Source organism: Myodes glareolus, chromosome 14 (assembly GCF_982192425.1).
Source record: "Myodes glareolus chromosome 14, mMyoGla1.1, whole genome shotgun sequence".
Classification (NCBI taxonomy): domain Eukaryota; kingdom Metazoa; phylum Chordata; class Mammalia; order Rodentia; family Cricetidae; genus Myodes; species Myodes glareolus.
This window is the reverse complement of record NC_142039.1, coordinates 61,071,933-61,091,793: the sequence shown is the minus strand read 5'-3', so window position 1 is coordinate 61,091,793 and position 19,861 is coordinate 61,071,933. Positions and strand designations below refer to the sequence as shown.

General features: G+C 45.2%; 1 long non-coding RNA gene across 2 annotated transcripts in view; it reads left to right on the top strand.

Moving 5' to 3' along the window:
* LOC125388286 (uncharacterized) overlaps positions 1–17,590 on the top strand; it is a 50,179-nt gene extending 32,589 nt beyond the window's left edge. Inside the window, exons 2-4 of one of the 2 annotated variants that reach the window (XR_007228193.3) lie at positions 13,408–13,507; positions 14,465–14,602; positions 16,639–17,590. This is a non-coding gene — a long non-coding RNA (uncharacterized LOC125388286). The remainder of the gene's footprint in view (positions 1–13,407; positions 13,508–14,464; positions 14,603–16,638) is intronic. The other variant, XR_007228207.3, reaches the window with a different exon arrangement.
* Positions 17,591–19,861: the final 2,271 nt, after the last annotated feature.

The window sequence follows — 19,861 nt, the reverse complement described above, 5'->3', positions numbered from 1 at the left end:
CTGGTGCCTGCTAGGCAAACACTTTATCAAGGGGCCTACGTCCCCAGCTCTCAAAACTTCACATTTTTTTGTTCTATTATTTCTTCTGCTCTTTCTTAAAGCCCAGAGGCAATGGAGAGCATGGACAACACGAAATCTTACACATTCTTATTTCAGGCTATTCTTTTATTTATTTACTTGTTTGTTTACTTTGTTTTCCTTAGGGCAATATCTTTTTTATCCACGTTGGGCGCCATATGTAACATGAGGGGCCGGCTTGTTGGGGTTTCTGTCCCGCCCGGTACCCCACAGCCAGTAAACTCCAAAGAAAATCACACACAGGACTCCATAAGGTTATAAACTGATTGGCCCATTAGGTCAGGCTTCTTGTTAACTTTTATAACTTATGTTACCCCCATTATCCTTATCTACATTAGCCACAGGGCTCCGTACCTTTCTCAGCTGGGCAAATTACATGTTGTCTCTTTGGTGGTCTGTGCAGGAGTGGCGGAGGGAACTTTTGCTTCCAGAATACTTCCAGTCTCTTTGCTCCACCCCTACTTCCTGTCTGGCTTTCCCGCCTATACTGCCTGCCTGGCCAATCAGCGTTTTATTAAAATATGATTGACAGAATACAGACAATTCTCCCACACCAGACCAAACTGGCCTTGAATTCCCTGCAAAGCCAAGGATGCTCCTGAACTCCTGATCCTCTTGTCTCTACCTTCCAAGTGCTAGGATTACAGGTCTGTGCCACCCTGCCTCAATCCCAGCTATCTATCTATCTATCTCTCTATCTACCTACCTACCTACCTATCATCTATCTATTTATTGAGACAAGGTCTTACTATGCAGACCAGGCCGTCGTGGAACCCTTTGAGATCTTTCTGCCTCTGCCTCTAGGGTGCTAGAATTAAAGGTGTGTGCAACTGCACCTAGATTTATTTACTTACTTACTTACTTATTTTGCAGTCCCTGGGATTGAACCCAGCTCTTTGTGCATACTAAGCAAGCATTCTACTCACCAACTCATCCATTTCCTTAACTTCTCACTAATATATATATACATATATATATGTACGTATATAATTTTTCTCCCTGAGACAGGGTTTCCTGACACTTGCTTTGTGGAACACGCTGCCCTCGAACTCACAGAGATCCACCTGCCTCGGCCTCCCTAGTGCTGGGGTTAAAGGTGTGTTCCCCCACCACCTGACTCTCACCGGTATTTTTAAATTATATCTGTCTCTTTATGTGTGTGCACATGTCACAGCTTGCATGTGGCAGTGAGAGGACACCTAATGGGAATAGATTCTCTCTTTTAACCATTTGAGATCCACAGCTCAAACTCCGGTCATCAGGCTTGTCTGTAACTGTCTGTACCCCTTGAATCATCTCACTGGCCCACGTGACTTTCAATGAGCCACACCTACTCCTTGCTACCAATGCCACAACTTTAGGAAATGAACTGGTAAACTCAGCCAACAACAGGTTTGACTAATTTCTTCTTGGAACAGGACAGGTGTGCTTTGGAGGGCATCAGCTGATGGTTTGTTTCAGAACTCGGAAGGCACAGCCTCATTAGAGTATGCCAGTAGACGAGCCCTCTAATCCGCATTCATTTTCCAGAACAAGCACTGGAGTGTCTTGGAGTCATCAACCAGTCTTTTGTGTTGCCATCAAGTGTAGGTTGCGCTTTTCCAATTTGCTACATAATTTCTCTTCTGGTTTATAGCTTGGGAGAAAAGTGGCAAGAGGAAGCAAGGCTTAACTGACAGGTTTTGAAACGCGCAAGCTAAACATCTAGACAGGTTAGCAGTTGTGTTTAAAAAGCCTTAAGGAGGATTGTGCTTGAATTGATTTTGGCAATGTTTATAATTGAACGGCTCTGAAATACAAAGAAAAGGTTTTCTTTTATTTGCAGGATAGCCCTCCCCTAGCACAGAAGTATGGAGAAATAAGAAAAGTAAGGATTAGTATTTTCCATTAAAAGTGATTTTGGAATTTTAAAAGAAATTTTTTCTTTCTCATTAGGTTCCTCCTCCTCCTCCTCTCTCCTCCTCCCCCTCCTTCTTCTTCTTCGAAGACTGGGTCTCATACAGTTTTGGCTGGTTTTGAACTCCCTATAGTGAATTCTGATCCTCCTGCCCCTGTGTCTCCTGTGCATAAGAATGTGCCATTATACCTGGTTTCCTTACTTTCTTTTCTTCTTTTTTTTTCTATCATTCCCCCCCCCCCCCCCCCCCCGCTTCCTCCCCTGACACAGACAGTTTCTCTGTGTAGCCCTAGCTGGCCTTGAACTCAGAGATCTGCTCGCTTCTGCCTCCTGAGTGCTGGGATCCAAGGCTTCCGCTAAAGTGTCTGGTCTTCCTGATTTTCTCTCAAGCGGAAAAGCAGTGATCTTGCCTATCAGGAGCAAAGAAAAAGAAAAGAAAAGAAAAGAAAGAAAAGCAAACAAAAAGACCAACCCATAAAACAAGTAGACAGGCACCTTGAGCCCGAAGTAGGTTAGCAGACAGTGCCAGAGGGTCATGTTTTCTCCAGGGAAACTTTGAATGCCGGTTAGTACTTTGGAAGAGGTAATTAAACCCAACTGTAGCTTGGAGTCTCTCAAGAACTCTCATCCCTCAAGATCATCTGTAGAGAGCATGGAGTCCTGTGTCTCCATGTTTAACAGAAGCATCTGTAGACTCCCCAGAGACTTCCTGAAGCTCTCTACACTTCAGCATCACACTCCTCTGCCCAGTTTCAACTGACCTATGTATAGGAACTCTATACATGCCTAGATTCTATTGACTGCTAGTGCCTAGATCTGTCATTTTGACCAACTGTTGTACACTGGCTAACCGCTAGCCCCCCCTCTTTTTTTTTTTTTTTTTTTTTTTTTTGTTTCCCTGTGTAGTCCTGGCTATCACGGAATTTGCTCTGTAGATCAGATTGGTCTTGAACTCGTAGATCTGACTGCCTCTGCTTCCCAAAAGCTGGTATAGACCCATCTGGCCTCAAACCCATAATCCTTCTGCTCAGCCTTCTAAGTTCCATCTCACCTGGCTAACTGTTAATAAAACATGGTTTCGTGAAGGCAGAGAATTGCCTCACAGAGTGCCCTTTGGGATTGGGCACATCCAACTTTGGATCCCACCCTATCTAACCCTTGCAGGCTGGATCACCTGGCCACATTGCGTAGTAGCTGTACCAGTGATTTATGAATGGCATGTTGCACACTTGACCCTGGAGTTGGAGGACAGCCTGGTCAACAGAGCAAGATTTTGTTGCTTAAAAATGAAACAAAAAATAAACAAAACCAAAACAGTTAAGAAAAAAAAAAATAAAAACCTCCTGAAGTCCCGAAGACACAATCTGCGTATGGATGGATTCATGCCTGAAATCGCAACACTCTGAAATTCTAGTAGGTAGGAGGATCGCTGACAGATTGAAGCTAGTCAGGGCTACATAGCAACACCTTGTCTCAAAAACAAACAAGAGCTGGTACGCTGGTTCAGTGGCGAAAAGCACTTGCTGCCAAGCCTGCCAGCCTGAGTTTGATTCTACAGACTCACAGGGTGGGAGGAGAGAACCGACTCCGGCAAACTAGCCTCTGACCCCATAAACACACACCAAAAACAAAACAAAACAACACACACGTCCACCCAAGCAATAAAAGAAATAGACGACACTTTCTTTTTCTCCCAAAATAGAAGGAAAAGATGACAAGACAAGGGGTGATAGCATGTCCGTGAGGGGTGAGGGCACATCCACGAAGGCTGGGTGAGCGAGGCATAGAGTATGGGCCTCGGTGAGACCTCAGATTATTATCATTATCGTTGTTATATCACAAGATACTTCCTCTCTGGGTCCTGACTCCCATTTGGGCTGTAGTTTCACCCTGATGGAATAGTTCCGCCTTCGCTGTGTGTTTCCTACGGGTTTCTTAGAAAAAGTTCATGACACCCTCTGGAGTTTTTGTCCCCATTTTACCTGTCCTGCCCCAGCCCTTCCCAAATTGTAGTCTAAGCAAGCAATAGTATAGTACAGGTATGTAACTCATGTCTGTCATCCCAGCATTTTGGAGGCTGCTATGGGAGGATTGACCCTAGTTTGAGGTCAACCTGGACTACATAGTGAATTCTACATAGTTTGGGCTGCAGTGTGAGACCCTGTCTCAAAAACCAAACATCAACAAGAAAGGCACCAAGAAAGCCCACTAAATGTCACCGCATTTCCCCGTGAAGTTCTGTCTACCCTGACAAGTCCAGCGCAGATCTACTAAAAGCAGTCTCCTCCTGTAACCCACACAGCAATTCACGCAGCTAAGGTGCCTCCATTTTACAGTGTAGGATAAGGTGTCTTGCCAGGGGGTCTTGTGAACAGGGAGGCAGGGGAAAGCAAACAGGTAGAATTGAAGGGATAATACCTGGGCTCCACTCTGAAACACTGAATGCAGAGTTTGGCGTTAACTGTCATTCATTCCCTGCCTACTCTGGTCCTTTGTGTCCTCTGTGGCGGTCATTTGTTTTCAGCTCCCGTTCTCATCCTTCCCTCTGAGTCACAGACAGGAAGCTGATTTGCAAACTCTCCAAGTCTCGCCTTGCCAAATGGCTGCCGGGTGGGAACCGCCATGACAGGCCACGTGCCGACATGTGCCCATGATGCTGCCCACACAAGGCAGGAAGGGAGAGAAATACTGACTTCCGTCTTGCTCTCGAATGCACCCCAAACCTCAGTGCTTTTCCATCGCTGAGCATAGCTGGATGCCAGATGGTAGGGAGGCCCCGGGGAGGACACTGGCGCAGGTTGGCTCCTCTGTGTTAGAGAACAGAGCAGGCAGGCCTCCGTCTCCTCTCCAGGCACAGTTTCTTCCAAACCAGGAGGATCCTGCCTGTGAAAGGAGGCATTTTATGGGGAAGTTAGTGGGGGGGGACAGAAGGCCACTCCCTTGACCGTCTCGTTCACGTACCCAAGTGCTGGGATTACAGCTCTTTGCTACCAAGCCAAGCTTCCAAATGCAACTTAATGTGGAGGTGGAGGGGTGGTACATGTTTTTAACTTGAATGGTTTTGTTTTCAATATGCCGCTTACTCTGTGAATAAAGGTCGTTTACTGTATTCTCTCAAGACTCCCACCAGAGTGGCCATAAGAACGCTGTGCACGAATTTGTGATGGAATCAGATTCATCAATAGCTTGCCTAATAAATATAGATTAAAAGGATATCCAATATCTGCCTTAAACCCACAAAGGAATATAAATTTGAAACAGGAGATCAAGACTTTAATGAAGGCAGCAGGAGACGGCTTTAACGACAATTCCCGGATGCATCTTGATGATGAAAATCAGCCTTAACTGTGCATTTAATTTCTTTTGTGGGTTCAAAGCAGATCCCGGAAGTTTCATTCAGGGAAGGTTAATCACGACAGACTTTGTAGCCTATAAAGCTTCTCATATTGGGAAGTGTTGGTAAGAGATATTTATGTGAATAATAATGTTTTATCTTTTTAAAGTGAGGTGTGGGAAAGGAAGAAAGAAAGACGGATGGATGGATGGCTCCTCAGGTAAAGGTGCTTTGGTACCTGGGACCCACACAGTAGAGGGAGACTCCATTCCCTCAGCTGTCCTCTGACCTCTACGTGCCTCGGCAGGTCCCATGCACACCCCCACACAGACACATCTTTCACAAGATACATATGGTAAGTTTTCAGTCTAGGACAATGGGCTGAGGTGCCTATTTAACACATCAGAGCTACCTGACCTTCAGGGTCTCTCAGCATCCCTCCATCCCTACCTGTTAAGGGGTATGGCTGGCATATCCCCATCCTCCACCATGAACTCTGCAGCCCGGGGAATGGGCTCCCCGTCCCCCGAAGGCTCTTTCTTATCTAATCCAGACATTTTGGTCCTGCACCCTCTCATACCTTTGCCCTCTTGACTGCTGCATCTGGTTCCACTCTCTCCCTTTCTCTTCCCCTCTCCCTTCCCCACGCAGCCCAGCTCAGCCTGCCCATGTCCACTCTGGACTCTCCCAGATGTCCTTGTCCCTGTCCTGACAATGCTCTCCTTTTCAGCAACAAAAAAACTTGCTCCTCCAATTTACCTAGGAGCAGTCACGTCCTTTCCTTTCCTTCTTATTTCTTTTTTCTTTTCATTAAAAATAAGTATTAGCCAGGCGGTGGTGGTGTGCGGCTTTAATCCTGGCACTTGGGAGGCAGAGGCAGGAGGATCTTTGTGAGTTTGAGGCCAGTCTGGCCTGCAGAGTGAGTTCCATGACTGGCTCCATAGTTACTGGGAAACCCTGTCTTGAAAAACCAAAATAAATAAATATTAAAAAAAAATTAAAGCCAGGCATGGTGGTGTACGCCTTTAATTCTAGCACTCAAGAGACAGAGGCAGGTGGATTTCTGTAGATTTGAAGCAACAAACTACACAAAAAGCAGCCAATCAAACAAGCAAACAAAAAATACTTCAGTAGAGAGAAAACATTTTTTTTTTCTAAAAAGAGAAAGAAAGCCGGGCGGTGGTGGCGCACTCCTTTAATCCCAGCACTCGGGAGGCAGAGTCAGGTGGATCTCTGTGAGTTTGAGGCCAGTCTGGTCTACAAGAGCTAGTTCCAGAACAGATTCCAAAGCTATAGAGAAACCCTGACTCGAAAAAAACAAAAATAAATAAAATGAAATAAAATAAATAAAAATAAATAAAAGAGAAAGAAATTGCTAGAATACTTTGTCTATAGATATCCTTGGAGAAACAAATGTGGGTTTCATATGTATATAGTATTTGTTTGCAAAAAAAAAAAAATGACTTTCCTAAGGCTGGGGAGGTGCTCAGTGGGTAAAGTGCTTGCCATGCAAGTGTGAGCACTTGAAACTGGATCTCTAGCACCCATGGAAAATGCTGGGTGTGGTGGTGTATGATTTTAATCCTGGTACTTGGCAGGATTAAGAACCTAGGCAGTTTTATCTCTGAGTTCAAGGACAGTGAGGTCTTCGGAGAGAAAGAGAGAGTTAGTTCCAGGGCCACCAGGGCTGCATTGTGAGTCTCTGAGTCTCTCTCTCTCTCTCTCTCTCTCTCTCTCTCTCTCTCTCTAAAGAAAAAAGAAAAAAGAAAAAGAAAAAGAAAAAGTTGGTGCCTGGCAGTAGCACCAGTGCTGGGAGGTAGAGACAAGAGAGTCCCTGGGGTTGCAGGCCAATCAATCATTCCAGTTGCTTCAGTCAACTCCAGGTTCAAAAGATAAGGGAGGCAGAGCTGGAGAGGAGGCTCAAGAGTTAAGAGCAAGTGCTGCTCTTACAGAGAACCGGAGTTCAGTTCCAGATCCCAAACTGGGTAGTTCGCAACCATAAATCCAGCTCCGGGGGAATCTCACACCCTGTTTTAGTGTCCTCAGGCAACTGTACTCACAAGCAAATACAGATAATTAAAAATGGACCTTAAAAAAATAACAATAAGCCTGGTATGATAGCACATGCCTCCGATCCCAGCTGTTTCTGTTTGTTTGTTTGTTTTAAGGAAAGATGAGAGAGCTAGAAGAAGGCATCTGGTGTTGACTTCTGTTCCCCTAAACACACAGGCATGCTCACCCTCCACACACTCTAATGCACATGCGTGCACACCACACACACACACACACACACACACACACACACACACGCATGACTACTTCCTTTAGAAACTTTCACAAATTTGTGTGTCGTAAGAAAGATTCTGTGCATTGAATAGATAAAGGAACCATATACAAAGGGAATGAAGAATGCCAGGTGTGGTGGCTCAAATCCGTGATCCCAGCAGTCGGAAAGGAAAGGTAGAAGGATTAAAGTCAAGGCCAGCCTGGACCATAGACTGACCCCTGTCTGGGGCTGGAGCTGGGGAAGGAAGGTGCCATGTCCTGCAAGGCTCCAGGGGTTGACCTGACTGGGGTGGGCGAGGGAATGACAGAAGGACAAACGTACAGACAGACATGCAGCTAGGATCAGGTGGACTGGGTTCTCCAATAGAGAAGCCACAGCACCCCAAAAGCTCAGAATGCTTCTCATATTCAACTGAATAAGGGGCAAGGTTATTTCATACAGCTGACAAGGAGGTGAGGTTATTAGATGCAAATAAGCAAGAAGGCAAGGGGTTTTCTGTTGTTGTTGCTGTTGTCTTTTGAGACAGGGTTTCTCTGTGTGGCCCTGGCCAGCCTGGAATTCACTCTGTAGACCAGGCTGGCCTCAAACGCAGAGATCCACCTGCCTCCGCCTCCTGAGTGCTAGGATCAGTGCATCATCACTGTCAGGCTAGATGGAGAATTCCTACTTAAAGAATAAAGGCTGTAGTCATTGGAGCTCTGTGCCTTGCTATGCCAAATCAGTCATTCTTTTCATTGTTTTTTGAGAGCATCGGCAGAGCTTCCTTTCCCATCATGTGGATTTGTAGCTATGGTAGTAATGACTGCTAATTGCTCAACCATGGATATGGTTAAGATAAATGGATTTGTAACTATGGTAGTAATGAATGCTAATAACTCAACCATGGATGTGATCAAGATGCTCTATCCCAGTCACATTACGCATCAAATTTTATCTGACAATTGCACACTTTGCCGCAGGTGCTTGCGTACTGACACTTGTGCACAGTTACGGTGGGAAGCATTGCAGCCTGCTTGCAAAGGTCTGCACAGTGTGCAGTGTCTTCATTGTGGTCAGACTGAGAGGAGTTTCATTACATGGCTAGGCATTTCTTCTTTCCCTGGGGAATAGACAAGGTGAATGCAATACCTTCCACTTTAAAGCAACCACAAAACTTCATAATCCTAACCTCAAAATCGACTCCTAAATTTACACAGAGAACCGGAAACCTTGAGCCGCTGGCAGCTGCCCGTTTGATCCTGATGACATGCCAAAAAGGGAGAGAGGGTTCAGAGGAGGGCCAAGGGGTCACTCCACACTTCAATCTTTCTCTTCTTACCTTCCTCTCAACTCTGTCTTCCCACCGTTTGGTAAATAACCATTTTAGTAACCCCAGACACCACACATTCTAGAACACAGAGGAAAGTGTCTCTCCTCATTGATGCTGACAAGCCCTTTGGTCAGAAAGTGTCCCTCAACAGATGTGAAAGGTGTACAATCAAAAAACCAGAGAAAGTAGTTTTATTTCTACCTCTCTAAATTCTACTGGATATGGTCTAGTCTATTCTACCTTCCAACCCCCACATTCACAAACCCTTGAGGATTCAGGATACAGGAAAAGCAGTTACAGCTTTGAGATAAATTGTTGAGTGTATTCTAACAAAAGCCACCTCTCCTCCCAAAAGGAAATAGAAGAATAACGTCAAAGACACTTCGGAAACAATAGCAACGATAAAAGCAGGTGCTTATGATGTAGCTCAGCTGGGAAAGTCGTTTGCTACCATTCCCACAGCACAGGGTTCAATCCCCAGCACCACATAAAACTAGACGTGGTGGCCTAAGCCTGTAACTCCAGCAGCACTTAAGAGATACAGGAGGACCAGAAGTTCAGGGCCATCTTCAGCTATGTAATAAAGTTTTGAGGCCTGCCTGAAATATGTGAGTCCCCGAGGAGGTGACTCAGTGGGTACCACACTCCTGGGACCCACGTGGCAGAAAGGAGAGAAGTGGCTGGGAAGTGGAGGTGCACATCTTGTAACCCCAGCCCTCGGGAGGCAGAAACAGGGGGATCTCTGGGAGTTTGAGGCCAGCCTGGTCTACAGATAGTTCCTGGACAGTCCGGGCTACGCAGAGAAACTCTGCCTCAAAACAAAACAAAAAAACACAACCAAAACAAAACAGAAAGAAAGAACTGCCTCCTGAAAGCTGTACTCTGACCCCTCTTTGAAACAAAACAATTAAGTCTGTCCTTGCCTTCCACCTTGTTAAGGTAAAGTCTTGAGGTTGCTGGCCTGCGAGCTCTGGGGTGATTCTCCTGTCACCGCACTGGCTGCTTTATTTGACTTCCCAGAACTGAACGCAGTGGTCAAGCTCCTGGCATGTGATTTTGCACACCGAACTCCCTCCCTGGTCCTAGTTACTTCTTGATGGGACACCATGCCTGACAAATGTAACTTAGGAAGGCAAGGTTTCCTTCAACTCACTGAGGGGGTGTAGTCCATCACGGCAGGAAATGGAGGAAGGGAGAAATAACTACAATGGGGTGAGCCATGTGTGAGATGGCTCGTTACCTTGCTTTACAGGAAGGGGACAGAAGGGGGAGGGGAGGGGAGAGGAGTGGGGGCCAGACTGGGAGAAGAGAGAGAAAGAGAGAGAGAGAGAGAAAGGGAGAGAGAGAGCGAATTCTAATCTGAGTGTCTTTCCTGCTTCTTCCTTTCTTACTCAGCCTGGAACACTATGGGGTCCTTCCATGAGCATTCGAGGTGCGTCCTCTCCTCAGTCAAACATCTCTGAAAATACACACGTACATGTCTGAGGTGATTCTAAGCTGACAATGAAGACAATTACCTTTCAAAATTTAAAATCATGTGTGTGTGTGTGTGTGTGTGTGTGTGTTTATTCGAGTGCCCAGCCATCGCGTGAAGGTTAAAGGACAACCTGGAGGAGCAGGTTCTCTCCTCTCTGTGGGTCCCAGGTGTTGAATTCAGTTCCTCATTCTACATGGCAAGCACCTTTACCTGCTGAACTGTAGAAGAGGTGTGAGGAGAGGCTAGGGGACATACGTGAAAAGGAAGAGCAGAACAGACAAATTCAGGTGTAGTGGCTCATGCCTGTCGTCTCAGCACACAGAGGGAGAGGCAGGAGGACTCTCACGTGTTCTGGGTCAGCCTAAGGTACAGAGTGAGCTCAGATTAACCTGGGCTACAATGTGAAACTTGTTTCTAAACCAAACGAAGCACAACAAAGCAGCAAGGAGAAGCAGAGGAATGAGCAATGGGTAAAGGAGACCGTGCTGCCAACCCAGCCAGGAGCCTGCGGGAGAGGTAATGCCAAGGAGCAAGTGACACACACAAGGCAGTGGCAGGTGACAACACAGACATTCTGGAGAACAGAAGGGCACTCGGGGAGGAGAGCCAAAGCCACATAGGGCTGACTTTTTTTTTTTTTTAAGGATTAAGAATGAGTCATCACCTTCACAAGCATCAATGCACATTGCCATATGTTAGATATCAGTCGAGCGGAAAGCAGACCCACTGCATACTGGGGCCTTCAGCCTCGCTCCTTCCTGCTGGCCTGTGGGAGGACCCTTAGGCTTAGATTCCCCCAGAGATGATCTCAGGCTTGTAAGCAGGCGTCTCTGGTGGTAGGGTCCTCACCCACTTCTTCCTATGAAGTGAAATGCAAACTCCTATAAACCCAAGCCCTGTAAGCCCTCCGAACAGGGCTGAGGTTAGCAGAGAAGGGGAAGTTAGCCGTGCCGCTAATAACAGATTCCACCGCGAAGGCTCCGTAAACACGCTGTAATTAATTACAGAGAAAAAGGGGATCAGGACACTTATTTAGGTCAGAGACTCCTTTGAAAACCCTAATGGAAGCAGTGGACCTCTCTACCCAGGAAGAAAGCATGTGTGTATACACATGCCAGATTTTATTGATGTCTGGCTATCATGAAAACCTCGAGATCAAGGCCAGGAGGGTCCACAGACACCTGGCGAGAAGCCCCGACTGACAAACTTTGACATCTGTAATCCTGTTTATTCAGACAAACTCTTGGCTATAGCTAGCTGCTCCCAGCCTCAGACATAGGAAGGAGACTGGGGAAAGAGGCAAACTGAGTGGGCCCCACCTAAGTTAAAAGGCAGCAAGGAGCTCAACTTAGGCTTGGAATTTCAAGGTCAGTTTTGTTCTGTCTTCCCCTGGGAATTTGGAACATGTTATTAGAAAGATAACCTATTGATTAATTTCGCAAAGGTTTGAACTCAGGGTCCCAGGTTTTCCAAGCACATAACCTTTCTCTAATATACTCTATGCTGTTCATATGTATTTTATTTAAAAAGAGCTTATTTACTTTTATTTTGTATTTACTAGTGTTTTTGTTGCATGTCCGTGTGTACACTGCATGCATGCCTGGTGTCTAGGGAGGTCCGAAGAAGGCATCGGGTCCCCTGGAATTGAAGTTACACAGGGTCGTGAGTTGCCGTGTGGGTGCTGGGGAAAGGACTTGGGCCCTGTGCAAGAGCAGTCAATGATCTTAAGTGTCGAAGCATCTCTCCAACAACAGGATCTTTTCCTTCTTTTAATAATAACAAAGTTTGAGCTGGGCCTGGTGGTGTATTCCTTTACGCCCAGCACTCAGGAGGCAGTGAGAGGCAGGCAGATCTCTGTGAGTTCGAGGCCATCCTGGTCTACACGTTGAGTTCCACGACAGCCAGGGCTACATAGTGAGATTCTGTCTAAAGCAAAAGCAAAATAAATAAATAAAATAGAAAACTAAAAGGTTGTTTTCACCTGGTTTTACATAGATATAAAATATGCTTATCATCATAAGGTCCTCATAGAATTGTTTTTGCTGTTGTTTGTTTTGTTAAAACAGGGTCTCCCTTTATAACCTTGGCTGTCCTGGAACTCCCTCTGTAGACCAGGCTGGCCTTGAATTTACAGAGATCCACCTGCCTCTGCCTCCTGAGTACTGGGATTGAAGGCACACATAACTTCACCTAGCTTAGAGATAATTTTTAAATTATTTTTTAAGAAATACTTTTTTCTGTATATGAAGTGGGGGGGGTTGTCTTCATGTATGTCTGTGCGCCACAGAGTGTCTTGTCCCCGAGGAGGCTAGAAGAGAGTGTTGCATCCCCTGGAACAAGAGCTACACACAGATGGTTTTTACCCAGCATGTGAGTGCTGGGAATCAAATCTAGGTTGTCAGTAAATAAAGCCAGTGATCTTAACGATTAGTCTATCCCTCCAGATCCCATAGAACTGAGGTTTTTTGTTTGTTTGTTTCTTTGTTTGTTTGTTTTTGAGACAGAGTTTCTCTACATGTAGCTTTGGAGCCTGCCTTGGCACTAACTCTTATAGACCAGGTTGACCGCTGCCTCCCAATTGTTGGAATTAAAGGCATGTACCACCACACCTGGCTTGAATTCACAGTTTCTAAAACTGATCGGAATGTTAGAATGGAATTTATTACATGATGGTTCTCAAAAAGAGATGGCTCCGTGGTTATGAGCACTGGCTGCTCTTCCAAGGGACCTGGGTTCAATTCCCAGTCACCCACATAACAGTTCACAACTGCCTGTAATTCCAGTTCCAAGGACTCTGACACCTCACACAGACATACATGCAGTCAGAACACCAATATACATAAAATAATAAATCGTTTTTAAAAAAGATTATTTTTTTTAGGTCCCTGTGCATCCTTGGCAAGTAATCTACCACTGAACTATATCCCTAGCCCTCAAAAACAGTATGCTTTGTCTCTTGAAACCCGGATCCAAGTGCCTGCCCTTCTTGGGTCCAGCATAGTGTCTTTTCCTTCCTCCTTCCCAGGGAATTCTTGTTTACTTAAGGAGTTGATGCTTGTTGCTGGAAGTCAGACCCCTGAGCCGACACAGTGATGGAGAAGGTACCGATGAAGCGAAAAGTGGTGGTACGTGCCTTTACTCCCACAACCCTGGAGACAGAGGAAGGCAGATCTCTGTGATTCTGAGACCAGCCTGGTCTACAGAGTATGCTCTAGGCTAGCCAGAGCTACATAGTTAGACCTTGCCTCATAAAAACAAAAACAGCAAACAAAGAATTCACAGGTGTACACAGGAGCCTGTGTGTTTGAAAAGAAAATATCCGGGCACAAAACCAAATGCAAACAAGCAAAGAAAGGGCTGAATAAATCCGTTGGAACTGCCGCTTAAGGAACCCAAGTGTCTTGGGTCGCAATGGTGCTACTTACTAAGCAGATCCTTGACCTCGCTGGATGTTAATAGCTAGGGCTCGTTTCTAGGATGTTTAAGCATGACATACAGTGACCTTGAAGTTCATCATCAATCTAAGATTCTAAAGCTTGTCATTTGCTGTCAGCGATGGCGTCTCAGTCACATGTTCTGGCATCTGAGCACAGCTGTAGCACGGGGGGCAAAAAAATCACACGGCCAGCAGATGTCCCAGGACTGCACAACACTGGGAACACCAACAATAGGCACCGCATCTGTCACACACACACACCCCCCCCGACAGGTACTCATGCACCCCAGGTTGGGCTTAAATTTTGTGTAGCTAAGGATTGCCTTTTGAGTCCTGGAATTGCAGGCAAGTACTACCACGCCAGTTTTATGTAGGGGTGGATATTGAACCCAGGGATTTGTGCATGTCAGGCAGTCACTTTCCTGACTGGGCTACGTCTGAAGCCCTCAGAATTTTGCTACAGACACACAAAGCACCCACAGGACTTGGGCAATTGCACATCTACTTAGAGAAAGGTAATTTTGTTCTTCCTCCAAGAGGTAGTCATTTGTAAGCCATGTGAGTTATGACTGATTTTCAAGTCACAGTTGCTACAATTAAAAAAAAAATCTAACTTATGGAAACTTCCAACCATCTCTCTGCACAGATTTTTTTATTTGCTGGGGACCTTGGTTGGGTTTCTCAGAAAGGAGGACGTTTTCCTGGTTGTCGTCACTTCACACCAAGCTGTTGGAGTGGAGTTGAGAAGGAGGCTGGAGTGAGAAGCAAAACATAACAAAATGAGGTTATGACTTATTTCAAATCTCAAAGTATGATTTAAAAGGTTCCCCGTTCCCCTGAAGTGTCAGGTTACATGCTTACAATGCTTGCTGTTGTGTGCTTCTGGTCTGGAAGAGGAAAGTGTTGTAAGGGACATCTTAGTACCTACTGATGCTTGCTGATACTGACCATCTTAGTACCTACTGATGCTTGCTGATACTGACCATCTTAGTACCTGCTGATACTTACTGATACTGACCATCTTAGTACTTGCTGATGCTTACTGATACTGACCATCTTAGTACCTGCTGATACCTACTGATACTGACCATCTTAGTACCTACTGATGCTTACTGATACTGACCATCTTAGTACCTGCTGATACCTACTGATACTGACCATCTTAGTACCTACTGATGCTTACTGATACTGACCATCTTAGTACCTACTGATGCTTACTGATACTGACCATCTTGGTACCTGCTGATACCTACTGATACTGACCATCTTAGAACCTACTAATAATGGGTTGTAAATCAGCTTCTTGTTGAGACAGGATCTCTGGTATCACAGGTTGGGCTTAAACTTGCTATGTAGCTCAGGATGGCCTTGGTCTTCCGGCTTCCACTTCCCTAGCTCTGGGATTTAGGGATGTGACAAGTGGTCTTTTGTCTGTGTAAAATGTATGTGTTGTATGTCAAATGTAGTACAGTTTAAAATTCCACAGGTCGAGAATGTGTTTAGTAGGCATGAGGCCCTAGACTCAGTCCCCAGCTCTGCATGGGTGCGTACACATACAGAAATTGGTAAGATGTCTTAAAGACGACATGGCTTCTTCTCAAAGCTCCTGAGCATGTAAAAATGACAAAAGGCGTATCTAGGGTTCATAGTCATTCAGTGACCATCTAATGAGCATATATTGTGTACTGGGTGTCAAACACGATCTCAAATGTTGAACAATTTTACTCTTATAGGACAAACCAACACTTATAATGTGAGAGCCAAAGTTACATTTTAAGTTTTAATTACTATGACTAAGAGATCCATGAAACAAAAATGCCTCTGATCTGCAAGATCCTTGCCCAAGACAGAGAGTTTCTGAAATGTTGGAGGCTGCTGTTTATGGGAGATATCAAGTCACCTGTTTTCACTCCCATAAGCAAGTTTATTTGGCCCCTCTGCACCAGATCTTCTTCTTCTTCTTCTTCTTCTTCTTCTTCTTCTTCTTCTTCTTCTTCTTCTTCTTCTTCTTCTTCTTCTTCTTCTTCTTCTTCTTCTTCTTCTTTTTCTTCTTCTTCTTCTTCTTCTTCTTTCTCCTCCTCCTCCTCTTCTTCCTCTTCCTCCTCCTTCTCCTTCTTCTTCTTTCCAAGAGTTTCTCTGTGTAGGTGGATTTCTGTGTGTTCAAGACCAGCCTGATATCCAGAGTGAGTTACAGGACAGACAAGATTACACAGAGAAACCCTGTCTCGAAAAAAAAAATAACAAAAAGAATGTATATGGTGTCACATGTGTTTAATTCCAGCACCCTTGAGGCAGAGGCAGGCATATTTCAGTGAGTTCTGGACCAGCCTGGTCTATATAGTAAGTTCCATGCTAGCCAAGGCTGTGCAGTGAGACTCTGTATGTAGAGTCCAGTCTTTAGTTTTTGTTTTGTGAGCTAGGGTTTCACTATGTAACTCTGATTGGCCTTGCACTCAATATATAGGCCAGACTGACTTTGAACTCACCGAGGGATCTACTTGTCTTTGCCTCCCTAATGCCTGAGTGTACCACCATACCTGATTTTTTTTTTTTGAGACAGGTTCTCATACAGCCCACGTTGGCCTCAACCCACTGTACAGCCTTGAACATCTGATCCTTCTGCCTCTCCCTTAGAGCTCTGGGTTCAGAGGCATTTCTTACCCTCCTAACTTTATTCTGTGCTGAGGGTTGAACTCAGGGTCTCGTAAATGCTAGGCAAATACTCTACCAATTGAATCATAGCCATAACAAACAAGCTTTGTTTTTTTCTTTTTTTGCTCAATGCTAAGATGAACTCTAATGTTTTCTATTTCTACACAGGAACTGAAATTGTGTGGCAGTCCTAGAGAGAAGAGGCGGGAGGAATAAACAGACAGAACACAAGCAAAGCTTAAAAATATATATGTGCTGGGTGGATGATCTTGGCCACCAATCTGGCTGAATTGGAAAGATGCCTTGGAAATTGGTCACTCAAGCAACCCTTCCATAAACGACTAGTTATTTGTTGTCATTTATTTGTTTTGAAATAGGATATTTTGAAGCCCTGGAACCAGTTATGTAGTTGAAACTGTCCTTGATCCCGCACCTTCAGTCTCCAAGTGCTGGGCTTACATACATAGGCTATTTTGCCTGTCTTTCAGTGATGAATGGGATGTGTGTTGGCAATGGGATGGAAAAGGCCGCCTTGAATGTGTTTGGGGTCTTGATGGAACAGAGCAGAAGGAAGGAACAGTGTGAGGACCTGACTTTGAAAACTCCATTTTAAAGAAGGGGCTTCATCTTAAGCCATATAATGAGAATGTGTGTGTGTGTGTGTGTGTGTGTGTGTGTGTGTGTGTGTGTGTGTGTGTGTAGGGGGGTGATCTCAGCTCCAGAAATGTGCTGCCATAGCAGAAATTTGAACAGATACCCTAAAAATGGCCAATTAAGAAGATAGGGAGCAGAGTCATAAAATTTAACAAGGTCCAGATGTTCCTAGGAGGCATCCTGTCCTTGAAGATACCTTGTCAGTTGTTAATGACCCTTTGATAGTTTTTTTTTGCACCCAAAAACTGATCAATAGTTTCAGAAACTACCTTATCCTATGCCCTCCTCACCCAATCCCAAGAAGACAGGACATGAACTCCCCTGATTATGGCATTTCCCCTTTAAAAGTTCTACCCTCCCAGGGCTCCCTGCCACATTTTCTGTACCCACCATGCTGGGGTGCTGGAAAGGTGTTGATCTAAACTTGAGTTTGAATTAAAAATCTTCATGTAACTTGCATCAGAAATCTGGCTCCGTGAATTCATTTGGGGGACCAGAAACTTGGGCATAACAACAGCTCACTGGGTTCTTGACCTGCAGTGTATTTGCCGTTGTCATCCTCAGCAGCCATAAGAACCCAGGTTCACCAGGCAGTGGTGGCGCATGCCTTTAATCCCACCACAGACGGATCTCTGTGAGTTCGAGACCAGCCTGGTCTACAGAGCAAGTTCCAGGACAGGCTTCAAAAAAGCTACACAGAGAAATCCAAGGGAAAAAAAAAAAGAACCCAAGTTATTTGGTCTTTGAGTGTGAACTTGCACCAGTGCTCCCCTCAAAGGGAAGGGTGCACCATGATTGTCTCTAGTCCTGAGATCTCTAGCTACTTGGACCAAGAAGCTGTTGGATACTGGCTCTTCAAATACAGACAGAGGCTGTCCCGTGAGCTAGTCTCTAAACTCATTCCTCTTTTGAGTTACAGATTTATTTTTATTTATGTGTGTATGAGTGCATGCCACATACATGCTGGTGTCCTCTATAACACGAATTCTAGTTGGTCTTAATAATAAAACCCACAGTCAGATATATAGGTGTGAATGCTGAAGATCAGAGAAGCAGAGAGGCCAGCCACTAGAGAGTTCTTTTACCTCTACCGATGCTCAGACTGAAGGGGCGATCCTTCCTCAGACAGCATCTTCAGACCCTGTCTGTCTCCACCAAACCTCAGACTGCACTGAGCTCCTGTCTCCTTCCCATTATATTCCTCTCTCCAGCCATATCATAACTTCTGTCTTCACCTCCCTGGTTCTGGAATTAAAGGTGTGTGATCCCAAATGCTGTGATTACCTTTGTGTGGGCTCTGTTTCTCCTTTAGACAGATTCAATTTTGTGTAGCCCAGCGTGGCCTTGAACTAGCAGAGATCCCTCTACCTCTGTCCCCCAAGTCCTGGGATTAAAGGTATGTGCCACCACTCCCAGGCCTCTAGTGGCTTAGCTCTGCACTCTGATCTTCAGGCAAATTTTATTTGTTAAAAAACAAACCAAACATCAACACAGTCCTCAAAGGCCAGAAGAGAGTATTGTATTCTAAAGGGCTGCAAGTACTCTTTCCTGCTGAGCCGTCTCTCCAGACCCAATCCCCTGCTTTACAATCAGAAATACATAAGAACTATGGGCTAATGTAAGCTGTAAGAGATAATTAGTAATAAGCCTGAGCAATAGGCCAAACCGTTTATAGTTATTATAAACCTTTGTGTGCTTATTTGGGGCTGAATGGCTGGAGGACCAGGTAGGACAGAAACTTCCATCTACAAGTGAAGGCATCAAAAGGTTGCTGAACAATCAGTAAGGCTGGAGGGGTAGGAAAAGGGACTTCAAGAGCATCCATGCCATTCCAGGAGCCCGAAGTTGCCAGTGTCTACAGGGCTGCATCTAACAGAACACCTGAGAGTTCTATTTTTACTTGGGCCATTCTTTCCCCTTATCCATAGACATCATTTCCTAGGACTGTTAATTATTGCCACTCATCTCAACGGCTTTGAAATTCCCTAGCTAAGGGGTATTACTGAATGGCTATAAATATGCTGCCGATCCTGGAGCTTAGAGAGAAGGAAGAGAAATGACTGAAACAAACACCCCGTGGTGTCAGGATACAAAGCAGATGGCCTGTGTCCTAGCACTCTTGACTTAGTGCCTCAGGACCTGCTGGGACGATTGTCCGTGCCTTTCTTCACTCAATTGTTCAACTCTGTGCCTTGCTGTTTGCCGAGGGGGCCTCCGAGGGGGCTGAGGCAGGGACGGTAAGGGGGAGCAGTGGGGAGAGGGACATTTTGACCCGAACTTGAACTCTGATTTGAAAGCAGCTTTTTCAAATCTAGTTAACTCTGAGATGGAACCAAAGAAAATCCAGGGACTGGGTTACATATAGGATTTGGATAACTGCAGCAAAGACGTTCAGTCCAGGGGGCTGATGAAGTGTCATTGACATGTGGATAGGCGATGCACATGCTTGTGGGGTAAACCGCAGTCCATATGTGCACGTTTGCAGCCATTGTTCAAGCAAGGCGAGAGGTCCTATAGATAAGATCTAACGTAATCAAGACACAGCCCAACACACCATTTCGGAAGAATGACAAAACTCTCATTCGACCCACAGTTGGCCAACCTACCACACTGGAAGAATTCACAGAGAGAGATAAGATTTAAAAATTACAGTTATTATTTGATTTCCCATCCAACGAAAATGGAAAGGATCTTCAAGTTTGCCAGAGATGAGATTGTTAATGGAGGGGAAGAGGGC